At 43.4% G+C, this 24,909-nt stretch overlaps 1 long non-coding RNA gene across 2 annotated transcripts in view; it reads left to right on the top strand.

Moving 5' to 3' along the window:
• LOC308608663 overlaps nucleotides 1–24,909 on the top strand; it is a 170,963-nt gene that overhangs the window by 54,047 nt on the left and 92,007 nt on the right. For both annotated transcript variants that reach the window (XR_014014207.1, XR_014014208.1), the window contains exon 2: nucleotides 16,347–16,442. This is a non-coding gene — a long non-coding RNA (uncharacterized lncRNA). The remainder of the gene's footprint in view (nucleotides 1–16,346; nucleotides 16,443–24,909) is intronic.

The following is a 24,909-nucleotide window of genomic DNA, read 5'->3' as shown; positions in this document are numbered from 1 at the left end:
GGAGACAGAAAATTATGAACTAGGAGTGGTTTGGAATATGCAAGTGATTCTTAGGAAAATTTAAGTTTTAAATGGAATGTATAGTCTATAAGCCACTTGCAAAGAGTCAAAGATGGGAATAAAATGGAAGAGTATGAGATAATGATGCAAATAAATTCTTAGTTCTGGACAGAATGGGGGAAAACATAGGGGCACTATTTAAATATTGAAATCTAGAAGCATAGTTCGGACAGATGCAAAACCACTATATAAACGGTATAAATAAATACAAGTGTGAGAGGGAGGGGGGAAATGATGGGAAAATGAGGGAAAGAAATGAACCCTCTGCTTGCTTTCCTTCAAGGCTCGTGTAACATATTAAAGCATGCATTTTACCTGTCTCAGAGAATTTTTCATTTTTCAAAGAACGATCCAGTCAAGAGAGGAATTTTATATTTTCATATACATTTCTTCAACTCTTTGATGCAACAATAAGGGCACAATAGCAAAAGGAAACATTGAATCTGGCATCGCAAAGGTCACCTTCTTTCATGTTTCAATAACATATTCTTAGTATGTTGGCACTGTAGAACTCAGTGTGACTAACAATTCTTCACGCTATACATCCATTTTTAAATTGCACATTTCTTCCAAACATCACTAAGTTCATTAATATTTAGGTTTCCTGTTTTCAGTTCCCACCAAAACTGATCTATATGTGAAATCTACACTGTTGACAGAGCGGCAGGGCTGCAAGGGACAATAATCACCACCGTTCCCCGTGAATCAGCCGCTTTTGCAGTTCAGGAGATTGGTCCCAGAGGTCACATCATTATTTCCCGAGTTGCCCATTATGTGGTTAACATTTACATAAATATTAGGTACACTCGCTCCCTTCCCTGTGGCTTTTCCAGAAGGACTGCATTCCTGTATATTTATTAGCCACTTTCAAAGCTTCTTGTTGTTATATCTTGCAGAAAGGAGAAAGTCAGAACTATAAAGAAGTCTTAGATTTATATAAATCAGGGCTGTGTTCTTATAATCTTATGAAGGTTTAATAAATAAATGCATAGCTGAACTCTAGGAGGCAGCTGGCCGGGAGTAGCCTTCTCTATCGCTCTTTCTGGAAAATATCCATGGGTCATTCCTGTCTCTCTGGTCATTACACACTTCTTCCCCTCTGCCTTTATTTTTAAGGGTTACTTTCCCTCCTGATATACTGCACAGAATTCCTTGTCAACTTCCATCAGAGCCCTCGGTCTCTCTCAATTTGCCTGTTACTTTAAACTTCCCTCGCGGTTTCACCCTGTTTTCATTTTATCAGGACTAGTTAATTTCCTCTGCCTGGTGTACTCTTCCATTTCCGGTGCTTGGTGGTGGCATCAATGCAAGGTTCACAAAATTGTTTCCACTTCCTCCTTGCATCGAGCGGGCCATGAGATGATGTCTACATGGTGGATTGGGGACAGGGGTGATGTTCGCCCTGTCCAGGACCAGCCTTTGGAGAGGCCTGCAGTATCCTCCACCTTCATTCTCCTTTGATGGATTGGCCAGTTAGAGAGAATTCGGCAGTGTCGTTCAAGGCTCTGGAGGTCTCTGAGGCTCTAGGGGTTGGTGGAACCCCCAAATACAAGGAGTCTGGTTGAAAGAGAGCTGCCCAGGACAGCCGTGTGATGGGGGACATCCGCCTTGGGCTTTGTGTCCGCACAAACACTTCTCTTGTGTTAAGCCGTTGAGATTTTGGGCTCTTTGTCCCAGCAGTTTGCCTGTGTTGACTCTTGCAGTGATCTCGTTTAGGACCTTCAAGATTCAGCTCAATCATCATCCCCTCTATGGAATCTTCCTTCTATGGACTTCTAGGGCACCTTAATTTGCTATAAGGGTACACAGTTTCTTCAATTATGAGTTGAAACTAATATCTTACCTCTGACGCTTCTTTCTTAAAGAGACCAACTTTGTATTCTAGTGCCTACTGCAGTGCCTGGCCCAGAGCAGAAAGATGCTCAATAAATCTTGGTAGACATTGCCCCTCCCTGAAAAGATGGCATCAGGAATGGGAGAATTTCACCCACGGTAGCCTTTGAGGATGGAATGGGGTTGGTGGTGATGGAAGGGGTGGGGGGAATCAACCACATATCCTTCAACACCATCACCTACTCTGTTCATTACACGGGAAATGCTTTGTCATCATTCACTTCCTCATGTAAATAAACGCAAGTTTACAAAATATTGATATAATGATCGTGCTTATGGAATCATTCTTTCAAGCATCTGTCTTTGCCTAAGTGCTGTTCTAGGTACTAGGGGAAAAGAGGTAAATATGACAGACCTGGTTCCTGCCTTCACAAGTCTACTAAGTCTATTTTCTGAACCATTAGCATTATGATATCATTTCTGAGACTCACCTTTCCTTTGCATGAATCACAGGGATGTTGATGAATTTATGAAGCATAGTGTATTCCCCTTTGCTCAAAACCCAGAGACCGGGCAAGCAGTACAAGCAACTGGAATTCTAGACACTATAAACAGAGTATCCATATAATTGCTCATATCCTAGCTTCTCCTGTTCATTTGTAAGGACTTTATTATCTGACTACAGAGGTCACAAATGACTTATACTTTAATTTCTCCACTTGCATTTTTTGCTTCTTTTCAATATTTGAGAGCTCCTTGAGGATGGAGCCTAAGTCTTTAATTCAGTTCAACAAACATTTATTGACACAATGATCTATTTAATTACTCTGGGAAAAAAAGACTGCAGATTCCTCAAAATGCATTTTCTACTAACAAATAATCCCTTTCAAGTACTGAGCTTTCTTTGAAGCATTCACTGCTCAAGTCTTCTTTTATGCTGCAAAAGATTTTACTTATCCCAGATTTCTTTTTCCCACCTTTTCTTCCCTACTTATTTACCCAACATTCTGAGTCCATATTTTTTTAAAATTCTCTCATTGAATTAGTAAATTAAATCAGTTGTTGAATGTCCAAGGGAAATTTTCTACATAAAGGAATTGTATGAGGAAAGCAATCATTTAATTATTCTTTTTTTTTTTGTAAAGGAGAACTTTAAAAAAAACCAGGTTTGATGAAAATAGTAGCATGTTTACATTCAGTTTCAGTTCATTTCATTTTCCTAATGTAGGACTTTTCAGAATAAGGTTTTTCATGCCTACCCCTCAGCCACTCCACAACTTGATCCACTTTTGGTGAAAGGGGGATTAAAAATGTGTCACAGTTACTCAGGATCGTGGGTTAGAGTGCTTCAGGGAGGGCGTTAGCACCCATCTTAGGAGGAGGAGTTGCGAAGTCAAAGGAAGGGAAGAGAAAAGTGGGAAGAAGCCTCCAGAAGGAGAAAGAACTCAGAGACTCATACTTGACCCTGCCCTGAATATACAGAAAATAGAGTTGCCAGATTTGGGCAAGAAACAATCAGAAAAAACCAAAAATTAAAAAAAAAACCAACAATAACAAAAAACAGGATACCCAGTTAAATTTGAATTTCAATAAACAGCCAATAATTTCTTAGCATAAATATGTCTCGAATGTGTCCTTACGACATTGCTGAGCTCCTACCATTGCCTGGGACATACTTATATGAAAAAACTTCGCTGTTGATCTGAAATTCAAATTTACGTGGGAGTCTATTTGGTGACTCTAACGAAAAAGCCACTCTGAAAACATGAAGAAACGTTTGTGAAATCCTTTGAGTGTGTTCATAATTGGCTTTCTGTCTAGAAATAGGGCATCCAAAGGCCCATTTATCTTAGACATTGTGAACTAGAACAGAGGGTTACGTATAACTCAGATGTGGTCCTGTCCTCCACTCCTGGGCTAAGGAGGGTGTTAAATAAAGAATCAAGAAGCACCATGGAAAGAAATGATTGTTTAGTTTCCCAGAAGGGGCAGTCTTGTTGGTGGCCCTGTCTGGAGGCCAGTTCTTTACAACCCAATGGATGATGATGATTATTATTTTTCTTTTACAACTTTATTGGAGTATAATTGCTTTACGATGGTGTGTTAGTTTCTGCTTTATAACAAAGTGAATCAGTTATACATATACATATGTTCCCATATCTCTTCCCTCTTGCGTCTCCCTCCCTCCCACCCTCCCTATCCCACCCCTCTAGGCGGTCACAAAGCACCGAGCTGATCTCCCTGTGCTATGCGGCTGCTTCCCACTAGCTATCTACCTTACGTTTGGTAGTGTATATATATGTCCATGCCACTCTCTCACTTTGTCCCAGATTACCCTTCCCCCTCCCCATATCCTCAAGTCCATTCTCTAGTAGGTCTGTGTCTTTATTCCTGTTTTACCCCTAGGTTCTTCATGACATTTTTTTTCTTAAATTCCATATATGTGTGTTAGCATACGGTATTTGTCTTTCTCTTTCTGACTTACTTCACTCTGTATGACAGACTCTAGGTCTATCCATCTCATTACAAATAGCTCAATTTTGTTTCTTTTTATGGCTGAGTAATATTCCATTGTATATATGTGCCACATCTTCTTTATCCATTCATCCGATGATGGACACTTAGGATGTTTCCATCTCTGGGCTATTGTAAATAGAGCTGCAATGAACATTTTGGTATATGACTCTTTTTGAATTATGGTTTTCTCAGGGTATGTGCCCAGTAGTGGGATTGCTGGGTCATATGGTAGTCCAATGGATGATTTTCCAGTGGGGGGTGAAGAGCCCCGACCCTCGTCCAGGCTGAAGGGGCTGGAACACGCGGAAGGGATGGGGTGAGCTGAGAATGAGTCCCCACGGTCAGAGCCCAGAGTCGGGAAGTGGCAGGAAGTGGCCTCCCCTGGGAGATGCCTGGGGGAGGATGGGGGCACCGGATGGGTACCCTACAGCAGATTTTTGCAACCTCGGCACTATTAACATGTTTGACCAGATAATTGTCATGGGAGGGCGGCTGTCCTGTGCGCTGTAGGATGTTTCACAGCATCCCTGCTGCCTGTACTCACTACATGCCAGTCGCACTCCCCTCCTCTTGTTTGACAGCCAAAAATGTCTCCGGCCATTGCCAGGTGTCCCCTGGTGGGCAACATCACCTCAGATGGGGTCTCTGTCCTACGGAGAGAGAAGCCAAGGAACGGAGAGCAGGAACTGAATGGGAAAATGTACCTGAGATGCAAACGGGGCAGGCAAGGATCTGCAGCAGGGGGAACAAAGTCTCATAATCATAGCAGAAGTTCAGCATTGGGTTATTCGCTCAGGAAGCACCCCCCTCCCCATCCACCTGCCGCCCACCCTCACGGCCTGCAGAGCCTCTGAGAAATGGAAGGCTAACCCAGAGCATCTCCAACGGCACAGGGGGAAGCCTTAAGAGAGGACTATTATTATTGGGAGAAATAAACCACTGTTGCCTCTAACTGATCTTCCTGCCTCTGCTTGCGCCCCCTGCAGTCTCCTCTCCACATAACTGTCAGGGTGGTCTTTGAAAAAACAGAAATTGGACCTCATGACACCCTTCATAAGACTCGGTGGCGGCTCCCCCTTACACTCAGGCTAAACCCCACCTCCTTCCCATGATTTGCCAGGACCTACCTGTTCTGGCCCCTCTTGCCTTCCCCACCTTCATGCTGCCCAGATGGCCACCTTGATCACTACTCTCTAGCCACACCGATCTGCTTGCTGGTCCCACCCCAGGGCCTTTGTCCATGCTGTTCCCCCTACCGAGGATACTCTCCACAAGGTCTCTGCTTAAATATGACCTCCTTGAATTTTCCACCAGTTTTACCTGACCAATTAGCAGTTCCTTGCACAACTTACACATTTGCCCCTTACCGTGCTTAAAATTTTTAAAATTTTTATTGAAATACAGTTGATTTACGATGTTGTGTTAGTTTCAGGTGTACAGCAAAGTGATTCATATATATATATATTCTTTTTTTAGATTCTCTTCCGTTGTAGCTTATCACACAATTTTGAGTAGAGTTCCCTGTGCTATACAGTAGGTCCTTGTTGTTTATCTATTTTATATATAGTAGTGTGTGTATTTTAATCCCAAACTCCTAATTTATCCTTTCTCCCTCCCCTTTGGTAACCATAAGTTTGTTTTCTATGTCTGTGAGCCTATTCCTGTTTTGTAAATAAGTTCATTTGTATCATTTTTTTAGATTCCACATATAAGTGATATCATATGGTATTTGTTGTTCTCTGCCTGACTTACTTCACTTAGTATGATTATCTCTAGGTCCATTCATGTTGCTGCAAATGGCATTATTTCATTCTTTCTATGGCTGAGTAATATTCCATTGTATAGGTGTACCACATCTTCTTTATCCATTCATCTGTTGATGGACATTTAGGTTGCTTCCATGTCTTGGCTATTGTAAATAGTGCTGCTATGAACATAGGGGTGCATGTATCTCTTCGAATTATTGTTTTCTCCATATCTGTTCCCAGGAGTGGGATTGCTGGATCATATGATAGCTCTATTTTTAATTTTTTAAGGAACCTCCATACTTTTCTCCATAGTGGCTGCACCAAGTTATATTCCCACCAACAGTGTAGGAGGGTTTCCTTTTCTCCACACCATCTCCAGCATTTATTATTTGTAAACTTTTTGATGTTGGCTATTCTGACTGGTGTGAGGTGATACCTCATTGTCATTTTGATTTGCATTTCTCTAATAATTAGTGACGTTGAGCATTTTTTCGTGTGTCTTTTGGCCATCTGTATGTCTCCTCTGGAGAAATGTCTTTTTAGATCTTCTGCCCATTTTTGGATCGGGTTGTTTGTATTTTTTTTGATATTGAGCTGCGTGAGCTGCTTGTAAATTTTGGAGATTACTCCCTTGTCAGTCACCATGCTTAATTTTTTATAGCATTCATCAGTGTTTCTATTCCATTTATTTTATCCATTTATTCACTATATTCATTGATACTATTCAATATTTTTGTGCTTACTTTTTTATTGAATATATATTTACAGGGTTATTTACTTGTCTCTGTCTACATTTTCAGGGCCTAGAAGAGGGCCAGGCACATCCTAGCAGCTCAGTAAATATTTGTTGAACAAAAGAGTGACTGGCAATGGGCAAAGCTAATTACAGGAATGCTGTAATTAACCATATATATGTTTAATCTAAGCATTTATCAATGCAGTTAGCATTTCTCAGTTATTCTCCACAATCTCTTTGTATGTTAAGTACCATTGGAGAACATCAGATCAATAGCATTTGCCACTTAGGAGGAAGGACCATATGTCCCATAGTGTCCCAATTTATGCCTGTTGTCCCAGTGGAATTTTTTTTTTTTTTTTTTTTTTTTTTTTTTTTTTTTGCGGTATGCGGGCCTCTCACTGTTGTGGCCTCTCCATTGCGGACGCGCAGGCTCAGTGGCCACGGCTCACGGGACCAACCGCTCCGCGGCATGTGGGATCTTCGCGGACCGGGGCACGAACCCGTGTCCCCTGCATCGGCAGGCGGACTCTCAACCACTGCGCCACCAGGGAAGCCCCCAGTGGAATTATTAATAGCACTCTAACTCTCAAAAACATCCTCATTTCAACAATAAATTAAATGTATATAGGGTACTGATGTGTCTTTTATGGACGATGAGTCATAGCAGTTGAGACTAAAAAGAGATGAGTGGGGCCTGGAATTGTCAAGCATGACGTCATGGAAGATTCTGAACTATAGTTGAGCCTGGAAGGATGGCTAGGAAGAAGGAAGGATTATTTGGATGGAGAAAGTCACATGTGCAAAGGGAGAAAGATGCGACTTCGATCCAGGCAAAACGTGATGGAAGCTTTAGGCAAGAGAACATTCGAGGGTAAAATACAAAGGCAGATTGTGAATAGATCCCAAGGCTAAGACTCTGGGCTCCATCCCCTAGGCATTGTTATGCTCCTGTCACGTAAACACAGATTTCCATGGCTGGGTTGGAATGTTTGACACTCACTGAAAAAACAATTTCTTAAAAACAAATGACTTTTTCAAATCAGTCCCAGATAAGATGAGAGAGAAGATGATATGGGCTTTAGGGAAACCTAGATGAGGCAGAATTGCCTCGTTAATGGCAGCTGTTTCAACAATTAGAGTTAAATTCAGCACAATGATTCAATTTACTTTAATGAAATCAAGTCTTACATTTCAGCTTCTTAGTAGCTTCCACTCTTCCAGCAAGCCAGGAGCGGTTGGTTTTGGTATAAGCCACTGCCACTTTTGTTTAGTCAACATTAAGACGACAAACCAGGAAGAGAACGTCCGCTCTTGCACTCTTGAGAAAATAAGTCACTAAGGACTTTATCCCAAACACCTGGAAAAAGGTGAGCATGGCTGATGCATCCACTGAGGTTAGTAACGTTGATTGTTGGGCCAAGTCTTAGTTCCCAACTAGGTCAACAACGTTTTGAAGTCTCATTAAAACAAGCAAACAAACAAAGTCTCTCTTTCAGTCAAGTTCACCTCTCTGAAATTTTAGTTTTTTTATAAAAAGGATATTTTATCATTCAGATGCATTTTATTCAATAGGTGCTTTTTCAAGACCAGATGGATCCCCCCTCTCCCACCATTCTCAGCTAGAGACAAAGGAACACTGTTTATACAACGACATGGCCACGGATTACAGCCTGAAGTCTCTGGTCACAGGTGTTTCCATAGAGACAAGCTTTTTGGTTTAAAAGCATCTCTGTTCTCAGATTTACCCTCTGGGTTCCTCTAGAGAAAACCCACTTCATAAAACAAAGATAAAACAAAGGTAGAGGCAGATCTCAACTACCACAAAGTGTCTAGAGTAAGAAAAATGTGATGTCACCCTAATTGTCACCAAAGGATTTGAATTTTGGCTGAGAGTCCCTCATCTACTTTTTTGGGAAAAGCTGAGGGAAGCGAAGTTCCCTGGTTCTTACACTTCCATTGCTGTTTGAAATGTTCAGTTGCGAAGGGTCATTGTCTGGGATAGGTGATAGAGTGGCCTTTAGATGGCCAAGACCCCTGTGCTGAGCTGGAGGCCGGGGTGCAGCTGAGGAATCAGAGACAAATGATTCTATACACAATAAAGTCCAAGCTGGTGTCAAATTCTTTTTGCGCCGGGCTCAATTTAGACCTCTGTTTGTTTCACTGTTGGCCGTGGTGTTTCTGGGGATGAAACGAAATGTAGAGCTCTGTTTGGATAAATGTCTTCAACTTGCTCAAGAGTAGACTAGGAAGATTAAGAAGAGAGAATGGAAATCTACGAAGAGTAATAAAAGTGAAACCAGTCATCTTTGAAAACTTAACTAATCTCTTTTCAGAATTGGATTCGATTTTATTTCCATTAAAAAGAAAAGAAGTTATTAGAAAAACTTTTTTTCCTCAAAATAGAAGGAAACAATAGTCAAAAGAACATTTCTAATTAATAGGGTATAATTGACATTCTGAAATTTCCAAGGCTAGGGCGTAAGAAGCCTTGCCAAGTTCTCTTGGGATGCTTGCTCTGGGGGAAGCCTGCCACCATACTATGAGGAAGTCCAGGCTAGCCGTGTGGAGAAGCCGCACGGAGAGGGAGATGACTGACCAGCTCCAGCCATCCCAGCCATCCCAGCCATCCCAGGCACCATTCGTGTGAGTGCAGACCCTTCAGATGATCTCAGCTCCAACCTCCATCTGACAGCTACCACCTGACAAGAGACTTCTAGCAAGAACCATCAGCTGAGCCTAATCCACTCACAGAATCACAGAGATAATAATACATGTTTTAAAAGCCAGTAAGTGTTGGGTGGTTTGTTGTGTAGTAATAAATAATTAGAGCAGGCCCTGAAAGCGACTTTAACTTGCAGATTTGGTGGTAACCAGAGGAATAAGATACAGAGGTGGCTGAGAGCCTCAGGTTTGCTGCCAGGCTGCCTGGGGTTGACTCATGGGTTCAAATTCTGACCCCATCACCTTGGGTAATTACTTACCCCCTCAAAACCTCAGCTTCTTATTTGTAAAATGTGGATGATGATGATGATGATAGTATTTTTGAATGGTGGTTTTGAAGTGAAAATAAATTCGTGTAATGTGCGTAGCATGCAGCTTGTCAAAGAGTACACACTAAATAAGTTTCATCTGTTTTCATTATTTACTAAAATGGCCCATAGAAACCCATAGGCTTTGGGGGAAAAGTAACCTCTTATTTAGAAAAATGGTCTCTATATTTGGATAATTTATTCTGCTGTTTCCAGTGGGCTGCCCAACTCTCTGGAAAAGAATCATCTCTAAGATGGTGAACTGGGAAAAGTAGCAGGCCCATTCAAAGGTCGTTTTTGGGAAATGGTGTTCTCTGTCTTATGTGGGTGAAAAGCATAATGTTTCTTCTAAAAACCCACCAACAGAGAAACAAACACAGAAATGAGTCTTGAGGCATCTGTGGCAAAGTTAACTCCACTGGGCCCTGGGTAATGTATACTGTACATTCCAGGAATGGCGCTGCCTTGGAAATTTATTATGTGTAACATTTAATAAAGGGAAGAGTTTAACAAAACACCCTGTAGACCTGCATTCTGATTGAGGATCTGCTTTGATGTCTGTCTGAGAGCAAGTCACTGGAGCTCCGTCTCTTATTTCCAACTACTATAAAACAGGATTATGAGCACGTTCGTAGCACCCTCAAACCCCGCCAAATAAAAGAGGCGGGTGGAGGACCTGAAAATGAGGATGCTTAACAGAATGGCCAGAAGGTGTGCGTGGTAATACCGTTAGCATCAGGACAGTCAGGAGTCCCTCTGGGTCTCAGCAGGGGCAGACTGGTGGAAGGAGCAGGACCTTCCAGCCTGTTACTTATTGATGCCGGAATGTTCTGAGACTAGAAAGAACCACCTTCTTATCTGTAGAATCAAGTGGTACATATGGTGTGTGTGTGGGTGTGTGGTATATATATGCATCATATGCCATGTAGTCCATATCCCATATCCAGGTATATGGACACTGGGGTACCTTTTGGAAAACTCCTGTTGAAGTCATACCCACCTGGCTTTGATCAAACTCAAGCCTTGAAAATCAGTGGAGCCTGTGGTTGACACCTGCAAGAGGTCTTTGAAGTTCACCCTATAAAAAGTTAAGCCACTGGAGGATTTTCCAATGACCAGGAAGGACCTGTCTATTGGATATAATGATGAGGGGGTGTCAAGCGCAGACAGAACTGGTCACATTTCACCGAGAGGGGCCCCTTGCATTTTGGGAGAGTTGCCATTCCAAAGCAATGGTCGACAAATACTTGGCTTCTCTGGGATTCATATTGGAATTCCTATCTCCTAGCTCTTGGTTAGGCCTAAATCCCCTTTGTTAGCATCATAATTCATCCCAAATTTGGCACCTTCTGTTGTAGACTCTCAGTCATATGTCTCCCCAAATCATATGCCTGGAAGCATCTTTTATATTTACTCTATAATAATTTTTAAAGTTTAAGGATACTATATTAAATACCAGTTGTGTAAAGAGAGGAGAGTTAAAAATGTATATTTGCTTTCACGTATACGTTGGAGGCTAAACAAGGAACTAGTAAAGAGAGCAAGGGCGGGCTTCCCTGGTGGCGCAGTGGTTGAGAGTTCGCCTGCCCGTGCAGGGGACACGGGTTCGTGCCCTGGTCCGGGAGGATCCCAGACGCCGTGGAGCGGCTGGGCCGGTGAGCCATGGCCGCCGAGCCTGCACGTCCGGAGCCTGTGCTCTGCAGTGGGAGGGGCCACAACAGTGAGAGGCCCGCGTACCGCAAAAAAAAAAAAAAAAAAAAAAAGATGCTTCCATCTCAAGATCTTATGGAGACAGCTGTTGGAGCCCCAGGGGACCCAGAGGGTATTAAATAGAGCTAGAGATGGAAGGTCAATGAAGGCAGGGCCGGGCATTTTGTCCTGTTCACAGCAGAAATCTCAGCGCCTAGGACAGTGCCCAGAATACAGCAGTGCTCCAAAAATATGTGTTGAAAGGACGGTGACTTGAAGGCAGTGTTGGGCCAGAGATGTAGCTATTTGGTGGCAGGTAGTGACGTGAAAGATGTGTGACCTTCAGAGGATCTTGTTTCGGAATCACTTAAGGACCCAAGAAGACAAGCCAGGAGCTTCAGCAGGGTCTCTGCTCTGGTCCTTGGGTGGAGGAAGGGAGACTCTAAGGCAGAGAAATGATGTGGACAGACTCCTGGGGGACTTCCCGGTTAGGGGTCTGGTGTTTGTGAGGAGACTTGCATCCTGAAATCAAGAAATAAAGGGCATCGTTTCCTCAAGAACATGAGCAGCTCTCAGAGTGACCTTGGATGCAGGAGCCGATGGCACGGGCGCCTGATGTGTGTTACACTGAGCTCAGTGGAAAAGACTCGACCCATCTGTAGGGTCAGGCCACTCAAGGTGGCTGTTCTCTTGCTCTTGGTACATCCCCTGCTTCATGTCCACCTCCTCACACAGTCTTGCTTGCCCCCTGCCCCTCAGGACAGAACAGCGCCACCTGGTGGTTTATTAAAGGGAAACGCCTGCCCTGCTGATGCTCGTTAACCTGAGGGGCTGGGAGGGGCGTGCCTCAGCTGCTGGTAACTAATGAGCCTCTCTGACGTCAGCTCCTGCTATAAATGGTCGTCTCCTTCAGCCCTTGGGTAGTGAAGAGTTCTGTTGTGGCTTGTCTCGCGTCTGTCGGACACGGTGGGCTGTTGCTCCAGGACCTCTGTTCAGGTGTGTAAGTTTCCCCCACCTATTAAGCCATGAATGTCCCTGTCACTGATTCCGGGTTCTTTATTCCGTTTTGAGTCTGGGCAAGTGCAGGGTCTGCAAGCCTGCGGAGTGCAGACCAACACATCCAAATCTCCCCACGGCAGTAAAGGAGCCTTTTTTCCCCCAAATGGTCAGGTTATAGTGGAACCTAGGAAGAGGGTATTTATAAGAAGACAGGCAGAGGACTTCCCTGTTGGGTCACCATCTTGCTTGGGCCACTAAGAACTCAGAGTTCTTGTAGAAGAAATATATCATTTATGGCAAAAAAAAAAACAAACCCCAAAATTCCCTTGTTCTCTAGTAGAGGTGAAGGGGCTGTTTTAGCAGATGATTGATCTGTATTTAACCATTTTTTTCCTTATATTCCTCCTCTGGCCTTATCACCTTTCCTTTTGTCAAATCCTTTTAAAAACATGTTTGGGACGGCAGAACCTAACCATGCAACGTGTGCGAGGTTCTTTATGGATTTCAAAACGCTTCCACACCCTCACCACAACAGATGCTCCACAGCCTAGCATGAGCATATAACTGAGTCTATCAGCCTTTTCTCTAAAGGGCCAGATGGTAAATGTTTTCAGCTGTGTGGGCTATAATCTCCATTGTGACTATTCAACTCTGCCTTGTAGTGTGAGAGCAGCCACGGATGATGCGTACTAGAATGAGCAAGGCTGTGTTCCAATAAAGTTTTATTTACAAAAATAGGTAGCAGGCCAAATTTGGCCCCGGGGGCCGAAGTTTGCAGGCCTTTGGACTAGACTCCTGCTATTTAAAGTGTGTTCTGTAGGCAGCATGACCAGCCTCGCCTGGGAGTTTCTTAGCAGTTCAGAATCCTGGTCGCAGACCTCCTGAGTCAGAATCTGCCTTTTAACAAGACCCAGGTGAGCAGCAATGAGCCGAAGGGTGTAGGTTCCTTAAAGGAACGATTTGATTTTCCTCTCTTGCTCCTGAAATCTACTGGGGCACGTCCATTTTCCCCACCCCTGTCCCACTAGATCATATCTCAGGCTAGGTTTTTTGGTGTCTTCTGGGCATTAGAACAGTCTTATGTATAGCTTTTAAGAAGTCTGGGCCAATCTAAATGGATACTTTCTTAGCAAAAGCAATTCAAAGGTTCTCGGCTTTCCCCTTAGGCAGCCTGGCCAGCTGGGAAACCTTAGTGAAGAAAAGGCACAGGGTCTCTTCTTCATGCCCGTCTTGAGCCTGGCCCTCCTTCCCCGACGGTGTCTAGGAGGAGGGAGGGAGATGAGGGAGTGAAGCCTTCCGCTGGTGACGCTCTCACCGTCGGGTATTGGGGTCCTGTTTGGGCAGCCATCCCATAGCGTGCTCTTTCTCACATGCGGTACTGCCATCGGGTGTGGGGGGGTACCTACTCCTATGGGTCCTGGGACTCTTCCTAGTTTCCTCACCGTGTTATGACAGTCGTGTCCTGGGGCAGGTCACTCTGGCCCAGCTACCTTCAGCATCACTCTCTGGGCCTTAAGAAGACTCAGCCCCTCCCAGCTTTGGACGTGGAGGCTGTGCCAGCCTCAGCCTCTGACTTCTCCCCTCATCTTTTTTAATTTTTTTATTTTTATTTTTTATTTATTTATTTATTTATTTTTTTTGCGGTACGCGGGCCTCTCACTGTTGTGGTCTCTCCCGTTGCGGACCACAGGCTCTGGACGCGCAGGCCCAGCGGCCATGGCTCACGGGCCCAGCCGCTCCGCAGCATGTGGGATCTTCCCGGACCGGGGCACGAACCCGTGTCCCCTGCATCGGCAGGCGGACTCTCAACCACTGCGCCACCAGGGGAGCCCCCCTCATCTTTTTTTAAAAATAAATGTATTTATTTCTTTTTGGCTGCATTGGGTCTTCGTTGCTGCACGCAGTCTTTCTCTAATTGTGGCGAGTGGGGGCTACTCTGTTGTGGTGCGTGGGCTTCTCATTGCAGTGGCTTCTCTTGTTGCAGAGCACAGGCTCTAGGCGTGCGAGCTTTAGTAGTTGCAGCTTGCAGGCTCAGTAGTTGTGGCTCATGGGCTTAGTTGCTCCGCGGCATGTGGGATCTTCCTGGACCAGGGCTCAGACCCATGTCCCTTGCGTTGGCAGGTGGATTCTTAACCACTGCGCCACCAGGGAGGTCCCTCCCTTCATCTTTAAACTTGCCCAGCAAGAGCAGGGTCAGGTGCCAATCTCCACTGTGCAAACGCCAGGACACGGGGAAGATCACTGTCCCTGAGACTGACTTCTATCCAAAGGGCACGAGAGCCGGCTTGTGACCCTCCCCTTTCCACACGCAGCTCCCTTCTCTTGGTGCCTGGGCTCCTCTCGTGGGCAGGCAGGTGGTGGGCAGTGAGTAAGGGTCATAGGGACAGTCTGGAGCCATGTAGCAAATCCTTCATGGACAGACTTACATCATCTATTGTCTTTAGCTTCAGGCTACAGGCAGGGACGTGCCCCCGCGGTAGGCCGTTTAAGCATGTTAATTCCAGCCTCTTCACACAGAACGGGGTAGTGGCACTTAGTGATGCTGAGTGACTGTCCCAGGGTCCCTCAACTATTTCAGGGAGAGCCGATGATCCACCTCTCTGATGCCAAGGCCCGGCTCTCCTTCTCCCAAAGCTTATCTTACAGACCCTTTCTTCCAATCCCTCATTTTACATAGAAGCAAATGAACCCAGAGGTAAAAGTGAAGTTGTTGGGGCTTCCCTGGTGGCGCAGTGGTTGAGAGTCCGCCTGCCGATGCAGGGGACACGGGTTCATGCCCCGGTCCGGGAAGATCCCACATGCCGCGGAGCGGCTGGGCCCGTGAGCCATGGCCGCTGAGGCTGTGCGTCCGGAGCCTGTGCTCCGCAACGGGAGAGGCCACAGCAGTGAGAGGCCCGCGTACCGCAAAAAAAAAAAAAAAAAAAAAGTGAAGTTGTTGGATTTCCAGCAAAGAACCATTTTGTGGGGGGAGTGGAGGATCCAGCCATCAGATAAATAAGAGGAGACTTTAAAAATTCAGTAAAGAAAATCCTGCTTTTTACACATGTTCTTTGAGAAACTGGGGGTGAATTAACAGGGAAAAATGTTTACTCTGTGAAAAAAGTAGGTCTCTAAATAAAATACATTAAGTGATTGCAGTTCTGTTTTAAAAACATACTCACATGCATGTAAAAGTACTGGGAATGGTGTCACGTGTTGCTGTTCTTGTCAGTCTCCAGGGGGTCAGTTGGGAGCTCTCCTGTGTGTCCACCTGGATGATACCCTTCTTAGTGTTGGAAGTTTACTTTTTAATTTATTTTTTTGACTGCGTTGGGTCTTTGTAGCTGTGTGCAGGCTTTCTCTAGTTGCGGCAAGTGGGGGCTACTCTTCGCTCTGGTGAGAGGGCTTCTCATTGTGGTGGCCTCTCTTGTTGTGGAGCACGGGCTCTAGATGTGCGGGCTTCAGTAGTTGTGGCACATGAGCTTCAGTAGTTGTGGCTTGCGGGCTCTAGAGTACAGGCTCAGTAGTTGTGGTGCACGGGCTTAGTTGCTCCGCGGCATGTGGGATCTTCCCAGGCCAGGGCTCGAACCCGTGTCCTCTGCATTGACAGGCAGATTCTTAACCAGAGCACCACCAGGGAAGTCTGAAAGTTTACTTTCATAAAAAGGAATCAGGCACATTTTGACCAAATACAGAAAACAGGGATGTTTGGTTTTAGTTTTGGTTACTATGATCTTTCCATTCTGATTTCAGCTCAGCCGGGAGAATGAGAGCAGTAACCAGCCCTTGGAATTCGGGCAAGTTTTCTTACCTGGGATCCATCATCTCTAGCATGTGAAAAAGACAACGGTGAGTTCGATAAAATATAACTCTTGGGGAAAATGATTTATCTAAACAAAGTTGTTTCGGGAGAAAAAGCCCTGAGTGTGTTTGGGTGAACCTAGTGTTGGTGTTGGTTCTGTGATTGGCAGGGCTTCGGGATTGGAATCTTCTGTGTGTATATAATGCAGCCGCCAGGAGCCTGATGTGCCTTCACCTCTGATTGGCAGAGGTCAAGGTTTCAACTGGGAAATTTGTTGATTTATTTCTTGGTTTCCTGGTGTCCAGTTTGACAATCGTGAACTCAGTCCCCAAACCACAGACTCCGTTCCTGTTGCCATTACTGAAAGCATGTAGATGACAAGCCAAGTTGGTCCTCATAACCTTGAGAGGGGCGGGTCCGTGTAGTATTGAGGAGTGAGGACATGCATCTCGTGATCAAGTCCGAGTGCTCTTATCACATGTCCTCCCCAGGCCCACGTGCCTTTCACTGTGTCCTAATCACAGCTGGAGAAAATCCACCTTATCCTGCCACCTCCTCCACACAGTTGCCACTGGTAGCCCTCCTTTCAACCTTCCATCCCAAGTGGGAAGTAGAGGAAGTAGTCCTTTCTTCCTTTATGGTTCTTGACACCTGGACTGGGGGCTGTTTACTTGCATGTCTTCCCTCCCCTGGGAAGTAAACTCCTTGAGTTTTAAGACTATGTGTTATTTATCATTGGATCCCCCGAACAGCTTAGCACAGGGGCTGACACAAGATACACACTCGGTAGCCTTTCTCCTGCCGTCTAGTCATTATTATTCTGCAAGTTACGCACGCACGCAGGTCCAAAAGTGACATAGTTCCGTAGGCTTGCCCCCTCTAGTAACTTCTTACTGCATACTTCCCGCGACCTCAACTGACTGTTTGGAAGCTGCTCACAATGCCTGTAGGTTACAAGCTTATGTCACCGCTTCTTAATTTTTCACTTTCGCGTCATCCACTGGCTTCCCATTTTGGAGGTTGAGGATTGAGTCTCTTTTTTGTGTGTTTGTTTTTTTGTCACCACCTCTTTGCCCCCCACTACCACATGCACAGCTCCTATCCTCCCATCCTGGAAATAGTCATTCTATAACTTTGTTTAGATCAAGATTCAGAGTTGGCATGATCATGACACCGTAACGCTGTTGACAACGGAGCCATCCCAGCTGCTCTTATGGGCTCCCTCTGGAAGTAGAAATAGGCTTTTAGTTTTTCTGGTTGGCTTCGTTTTCTAGGCATGTATCGGATGCATTCTCAAGGCTTACCTTGGTTTTATATCTCTCCTCCGTGCATTCACACACTCCTTTCTGTGGTGGAGTGTACCCCTTGGTTGATTCCTGAGGATGGGTGCATGGGACATGCATTTGAGACATTGCATGGCTGAAAATGTCTTGACCCTTTATTTTTTTTATTAGTTTCTGCTTTATAACAAAGTGAATCAGTTATACATATACATCTGTTCCCATATCCCTTCCCTCTTGCATCTCCCTCCCTCCCACCCTCCCTATCCCACCCCTCCAGGCGGTTACAAAGCACCGAGCTGATCTCCCTGTGCTATGCAGCTGCTTCCCACTAGCTATCTACCTTACATTTGGTAGTGTACATATGTCCATGCCTCTCTCTTGCTTTGTCACAGCTTACCCGTCCCCCTCCCCATATCCTCAAGTCCATTCTCAAGTAGGTCTGTGTCTTTATTCCTGTTTTACCCCTAGGTTCTTCATGACATCTGTTTTTTTCTTAAATTCCATATATATGTGTCAGCATACAGTATTTGTTTTTCTCTTTCTGACTTACTTCACTCTGTATGACAGACTCTAGGTCTATCCACCTCATTACAAATAGCTCAATTTCGTTTCTTTTTATGGCTGAGTAATATTCTTGACACTTTATTGATAGCTTTATCTGGCTATGGAGTTCCATGCCAAATGTCATTTTCCCTCAGCAGTTGGAAGGCATTGCTTTAGTTTCTTTCAGCTTCGATCCGCTGTTGCTGTCGAGAATTTCAATGCCACTCTGTTTCCTGATCCTTTGTGTGAAAACTGTTGCTTTTTCCTCCCTCTCTGTAGACACTTTGACCATCTTCTCTTGGTGCTTAGTGGTCTTAGATTTCATGATGAGACAACCTGGTGTGAGTCTGTTGTTAAGCACTGCCCTGGATGCACTGTGGGTAAACTTTGCAAATTGCAAAATCAAGCCTCTTGTTTCTGGGAAATGTTTTTGGATTACGTGATAATTTACAACTCCCTGTTTTCATCGTTCTCTACTTTGTAACCCCAACTTTTTTTGAATTTTGTGTTTCTGGACATTTTATGTCACCTCCCCCTCCTTAATTTTTCTTCTCCCATTTTTCTTTGTCTTTTAAGGTGATTTTGTGGCAGATTTTCTCAACTTTCCTTCCAGTCCTTAAAGTATTTGATTTCTGCTATTATACTCTAAAATTCTAATTGCTGTCATTTGTATTCTGAGTGTTCCTTTTTTCATGACATTTGTCCTTGTTTCATGCATGTGATATTTTCTGTCCCTCTCCAAGGATATTAATTTCCTTGGATTTTCCTTCTCCTTGAATTTTCCTTCTCCTCCTTTCCTTATCCTTCTTTCTCCTTCTCTTACTGCTCCAAATTTCTTCCTTTTGCATTATACACCACTTCCCCCAACTGTTTGGCGATCCTTGACCATTGATGTATAAGAGTGGGGCGCTAAGACTGACAGGAAGCTCTGAGCACATGGGGGAAGCTGTTTACTACAGGCTTAGTTCTAAGGCAACTGGACTGTTGGATCAGGAAGCTTCTGAGGTCAGTTTCTTCAGACAAGTCTTTCTGAAGCTGATAAGATTGCTCTGAGGGGACTCCTACATGCCTACCTGCGCACTGGAGCATATGCAGAGCTATCAGCATTGTGGGAGCTGAGTATGGGAAGCCTGGAGAAGTTGTAGTGTTGGTGTCTAAGTATTTAGAATATATATGTTGATTAATTCCATTCTCTCCAATGTGGAATCCTTGCCCTAACCTAGAGTTTCTCAGCCTTGGCAGTATTGCCATTTGGGGCGGGATGATTCTTTGTGGTAGGGGCCGCTCTGTGTGGTGTAGGATCTTGAACAGCATCCTGGTCTCTACCCATTACATGCCAGTAGCATCCATACCCCCAGTTGGGACAAAGATGTCTCCACACGTTGCCAGATCGCCCCAAGTTGAGAAGCCCTTTCCCAGGCAGAGACTCCCTGTTTGTCTCTTTTCTAAGAATAAACACTCATTTTTGTTCTGGGTTTAGTGGACATTAGAACCTTAGTTGTTGAGAGGATCTCAGAGTTTAACTGTTGCTTAAATAAACATTGTACTAACCCTTCTATCATTAGCTCTACATTTGTACTTTTTTGCTGGAGTGTCTGGGCCAATCAATTCCTGAGCCTTTGGAGGTTCCTTAATACTTGTTTTCCCTTGGCTTTCCCCACTGCTGATTTAGGGTCCCATTTTCTTGGGCCTAATAAATCAACTAACATCACCAGCTGCTGAAATTTTGTTCCTATTGTCTCTCTTTCTTCGTTGTCCCAGGTTTCTGCCTTTCGTGAATGTGTCTAAAAGTCATGAGAGTTAAGGAAAGGATTAGAGGAAGGGGAGGAGGTACAGGTGTGTATTAACAGGAAGCTGAATCAACCCTTTTCAGGTTGTAGAAATGTTACCTGTAATTTTTGGGGAGGGGGCACACGTAGGGAGCTGTCTTATGAGAACTGCAGGAAGGAGCAGTGGCTAATAGGTGCATTTAATCCGCCATGTTTAAGCACAAGTGCCTGCTCAGTGGATATATGTTGAATGAATACTGGATATTTTGCATCACATTTTTGTAGTAGCTTGAGTAATTTAAAGTTGGCCTATTTCAGTACTCCAGAGAGCAACCAAAATAGCATGTTTCCACCAAATTATGCCGTGGGTACACACAGCACTTAAAAGGGAGGTGGACGTGGGGAAGAAGCCTACTCCGTACTTGGCTCCTACCTTGGCTCCATGACAGTATTCCTTGATGGACGATTTGCTCTTTCCTTGAGGATGCACTGGTGTGGTATTAATCCCCTCATGTGCCATGTTTGGATCATGAGAGTCTGTCATCATCTTTCCTGTGTGAGAAAAGGAGAGAAGGAGAATTGAGTCTCTGGGAAATGTGAACAAGGAGAATTGAGTCTCTGGGAAATGTGAACATGGTGGCTGGAACACCTCGATTCCAGTGGCCTTAGCTTTAGGCCTTAGCCTGCTTTCCATGCCCTACCCCCACTCTTGTCAATTATAGGAAAGGTACGGTGGTTCTTCACTGGCCCTTCCCTTCCAGAGCTCCAGATTCTGTCCTCTCATTGGTTTACTTTCTCCTCAGGCCTAGTCAGAGGAGTCAGGGTGGCAGGGTGAGTCTATTTACTGTGGCTCAGCTGCTTTATCTAATTTAGGGAGACAGATTCAGCAAGTCCCAGCAGTCTTCTGACTAGGTTAATACCAACTGGTACCTAGTCAGAAGACTGCTATGACTTGCTGAATTTGTCTCCCTAAATTAGAGTAATACCAACTGGTACCAAAGTTACCACTGGTATGGAATACACTTGATGCCAATATATAGCCACTGCCTGAATCATAAATAGGATTAGTTTGACTTGTTAACCTTTATTCTTCCAAAAATAAAAATACAGAATAACATTTTGTGGGAAAATTCCTGATACACACTTTCCTCCTCTAAGATTAGATAATCCCAAACAGAACTTGAAACTATTAATCATTTTATAAAACACTCCTCACTTGGTTGTAGCTTAAGTAATACAAACAATATAGAGGTTTGTAGTGCAGTCACAAATACTCTAATTGTCTTCTCTTTCCCGGCATGCCATAGGGTGTCAGTCCTCTGATTGTTCTGAAGGTAGGCATGACCAGATAACTTGGATTGGTTTAAAAAAAAAAAAGGGGGGGAGGAGATGCTTTAAGAGTCAGTATGTAACTTAGCATTTACTTTCTGCCTAGCTTGTTTATTATGGAAGAATATCCAGATGGAGTTTCCATCAACGTTGCTCCCCAAGTGATTGCATTGAGCGTAAACCTGTGCAAACTGCTGTGATACATATAATACAAGAAAGAATGAGGTTTTTGTTGAGTGAAGCACTAAGACTTGGGAGCTGTTTGTTACTGTAGTATAATCTAGTCTCTACTGACTGACACAAACTTGATACTTGATGGAGTTTGATAGAAACTTGACAGTTGATGGAGTTTGTATAATTCAGAAGTGTTCATAATATCTTCCAGTGAAATGTGTCTGTGTGTGTGTGTTAGACAGATACAAACAAAACTGCTTTGTCTGAACCTGGGTTGGGAGTCTGGAGACCCAGCTTGGCCCCTCCTTCCCTCCCTGTGTACTCCTGAAACACCTTCTCACAATCTTAGCGGAAGACAGTTTGAAAACCATTATTAAAGACTCCCAAAGTAATATCGGGAAGTTTTCACAACAAGAGTTTTAGGCTTTCTTTTTATCCAGCAGCAGTGGGAAAAAGTCCACTGCATAACCACTAAATAATAAGCTAAAACTAATTATAATCAGGCAAATGAAATAAAGACGAAAGCAATGGAGGTCTTTGCCCAGTGAATGTTACCGTAATCGCACACCTGTGGGTTCAGTATGAAGGCAGGGTTGTGTGCTTGCATTTCCATATGAAGCAGAACTTTGAGAACAGGACTGAATAGTAGTATGGGAACCGGGAGATACTACAGTAGCTTGTCCTGCCCTGGGTCTGCTTTCATCTTCTCCAGCTCACATGATTCCTCATCTCCATCAGCATGATCTTTTAGTCCAAGCTAAAGGTCACAATGCTTTCAAGCATCCTCAAATGTTAGGGTGTCCTAGTCCTTTGAAAATCTGAATTAAACCATGGACTCCAGGAAAAAAATCACATCTACACACTTCATATGTACATCAAATTGCAGGAGTTTTAAGGCCTACCTGAACCTCAGCTTAAGAAATCCTGGTCAAATAGTTCTCCAGATATATCCAGAATGAATTTGGCCTCTTGAAGGCGTGTGTATTTCTTTATTGGGTTGAGATGTGTGTGAAATAGGGACACTATATTTAATGGTTTTTCATATTGGTTAATATTTCAAGAGCATCTCAAATGGTAGAATTCTTTAATTCCATCTTTTTTTTAATGTAGGTAGAAAATAGAAAACATACAGAATCATGTGGAATCATATGGTATTTGTCCTATTGTGACTGGCTTATTTCACTTAGCATAATGCCTTCAAGGTTCCTCCATTTGTAGCCTGTAGTCAGAACTTCCTTTTTAAGGCTGAATAATATTCCATTGAGTATATAGACCACATTTTGTTTATCTGTACCTCCGTTGATGGACACTTCAGTTGCTTCCACCTTCTAGCTGTTGTGAATAATGCTGCTGTGAATATGGGTATGCAAATATCCAAGCACTTGCTTTCAATTCTTTTCAGTATATATCCGGAAGTGGACTTGATGGAACATGTGGTAATTCTATTTTTAAATTTTTTGAGGAACTGCCACACTGCTTTCCATAGCAGCTGCACCATTTCACTTTCCCACCAGCAGGGTATGAGGTTTTCTCCATGTGCCTGTCAACAGTTACTTTCTGTTTTTTTGATAATAGCCATCCTAATGGGCGTGACGTGGTATCTCATCGTGGTTTTGATTTGCTTTCCCTTAATGCTTAGTGATGTTGAGCGTCATTGCATGTGGTTATTGGCCATTTATATATCTTTGCAGAAGTCCTTTGCTCACTTTTTAAATTGGGTTTTTCGTTGTTGAGTTGTAGGAGTTCTTCATATATTCTGAATATTAACACTTTAACAGATAAATGATTTTCAAATATTCTCTCCCCTGGGTTGCCTTTTCACTGTGATAGTGTCCTTTGCACAGTTTTGAATTTTGATGTAGTCAAATTTATTTTCTTTTTTTGGTGTCATATCCAAGAAATGATTTCCAAATCTAAAGTCACGAAGCTTTCCTCCCATGTTTTCTTCCAAGAGCTTTATGGTTTTAGCTCTTATATTTAAGTCTCTGATCCATTCTGAGTTAACTTTTGTATATGATGTAAGATAAGGGTTCAACTTCATTCTCTTGTATATGGATATCCAGTTTTTCTAACACCATTTGTTGAAAAACCTGTCCTTTCCCCATTGAATGGCCTTGGCACTCTTTGAAATTCACTTGGCAGTATATTGAAGGGTTTATTTCTGGGCTGTCTATTCTATCCATTAGTATATACATTTGTCTTTATGCCAGTGCCACACTGTTTTGATGACTGTAACTTTAATAAATTTTGAAATCAGGAGGTGTGGGACTTGCAGATTTGTTCTTTTTGAAGATTGTTTTGTCTGTTGAGGTCCCTTGAGATTTTATATTAATTTTAGAATAGATTTTTCTTTCTACAAAGGAAATTTTGAAATTGCTACAAAAAATTGGTGGGGTTTTGATAGGGATTGCATTGAATCTGTACATATCTATGGGTAGTATAGACCTCTTAATAATATTAAGTCTTCCAGTGCATGAAGACAGGATATCTTTATTTGTGTGTTCTTTAATTTCTTCATTGTTCTATAGTTTTCAGTATAAGTCTTTAACCTTCTTGCTTAAGTTTAATCCTAAGTATTTAATTCTTTTTGGTATTATAAAGGGAATTATTTTTTCAGTTTCCTCTTTGGATTGTTCATTATGTATAGAAAAAACTCATTTTTGCATGCTAATCTCATGTTGGACAACTTTGCTGAATTTGTTTAGTAGTCTAAATGATTTGGGGGGGAATGTTTGGTGTTTTCCATATATAAGATCATGTCAGGGCTTCCCTGGTGGCGCAGTGGTTGAGAGTCCGCCTGCCAATGCAGGGGACGCGGGTTCGTGCCCCCGTCTGGGAAGATCCCACATGCCGCGGAGCGGCTGGGCCTGTGAGCCATGGCTGCTGAGCCTGCGCGTCCGGAGCCTGTGCTCCACAACGGGAGGGGCCACAGCAGTGAGAGGCCCACGTACCGCAAAAAAATAAAAAAAAGATCATGTCATGTGAACAGAGGTAATGTTCTTCCTTTTCAACTTGGGTGTCCTGTGTTTCTTGCCTCATTGCTTTGGCTAGAAGTTTCAGTACTATGAATAGAATTGAAATGGTAAAAGTGGGCATCCTTACCTTGTTTCTGATCTTAGAGGAAATCTTTCCCACTTTTTACCGTTGTCTATAACGTTGGCTGTGAGTTTTTTTTTTTTTTTTTTTTTTACTTTTTGTGTCATTTTACTTCATTTAAAAATTTATTTTATAAATTAAAAAAAATTTTTATAATGGCTGTGAGTTTTTAATATACGGCCTTTATTATGTTGACATTTTTCCTTCTATTCCTAGTTTTTTTCTTTTTTAGCATTTTGATCATAAAAGTGTGAAGTTTTTCAAATGCTCTTTCTGCATCAGTTGAGATGATGATGTGATTTTTTTTTCATTCTTTAATG

The sequence above is a fragment of the Mesoplodon bidens genome, assembly GCF_964165515.1.
Source record: "Mesoplodon bidens genome assembly, chromosome: X".
NCBI lineage: Eukaryota > Metazoa > Chordata > Mammalia > Artiodactyla > Ziphiidae > Mesoplodon > Mesoplodon bidens.
Note: the sequence above shows the minus strand (reverse complement) of the source record. Positions and strands in the feature narration are given on the sequence as shown.